Source organism: Pterocles gutturalis, unplaced genomic scaffold (genome assembly GCF_000699245.1).
Source record: "Pterocles gutturalis isolate BGI_N339 unplaced genomic scaffold, ASM69924v1 scaffold49195, whole genome shotgun sequence".
NCBI lineage: Eukaryota > Metazoa > Chordata > Aves > Pterocliformes > Pteroclidae > Pterocles > Pterocles gutturalis.
Window position 1 is genome coordinate 8,440 of NW_010145196.1, and position 990 is coordinate 9,429.

Here is a 990-nt window from a genome sequence, read left to right on the forward strand (position 1 = left end):
TGGGGCACCCTGGGCTAGTGGGAGGTGTCCCTGCCCATGGCAGGGGGTGGCACTGGATGGGCTTTAAGGTCCCTTCTGACCCAAACCATTCTGCCATTCTGTGATTTTCTTTCTGCCCAATGGTTTTGAAAAGTCCCCAGCTTCTCAAGCAGGGCTGGAGTTAAACGTCAGTGTGGATTTTTGTGTTCTTTGGGAAGGGAGCTTTGTTCAGGGCTGGGTGCAGTGGGGCACGTAAGTCACGAGTGTCCGTGAATCGAGCCAGGAGCCTCATTGCTGCCACTGCTCAAGGCTGAGGATGTCCTGCCTGCTCCAGCTTTGCACTTTTCTGTGCTCTCCCGGCAGCCAAAATTCATGTGACTCAAGTGGGAGCTCTCGCTGTTTGCCAGGCACAGGAGGAGATCCCTCCACGTGCACTTTGGAGCTGATTCATCCTCTTTGGACAGCAAATGTCTCTGGTCTGTCACTTCACCACTTTTGGTGGGAAAATCTTGGTAGGCATCTTCCAAGGACTAACAGCCAGCTGCCGTCAGGGATTTATTGCTTGGGGAGAGGAACAGGAATGGGAAACGCGGTGGGGATGAAGAGGGTACGGTGGCTCGGGCGAATTGTTACAGTGCCCATCCCTCAGTGCCCATGGGAAAGGCATCACTGGGCTGGAAAGGGCCCTTCCTGCAAGGCTGGAGGTGAGTATGGGGTTAAAGATGCTGGCTGGGGGCCGGGGGGGCAGAGGGATGCTCCTCCTCTGCCCCTGCTACAGCTGCCTCCTGCAGAAATATTGCCCACTGTTCCTGCAGGCCTGGGGATGCTCTGTAAGTGCTATTTGAAAAAACACCTTGTTTTCCCTCAGAGTGATGTCTAAGCCCATGTAAATCCTGGTGAACAGCAGCTCTGGCGTCCCAGGTGCTTGGCCCGTGCCTAAAGGTCTCCAGCCCTAACGTCCGGAGTGACCTGTCGCTTGTCTCACGTGAGGAGTAGGGCCATCCCCCGTGC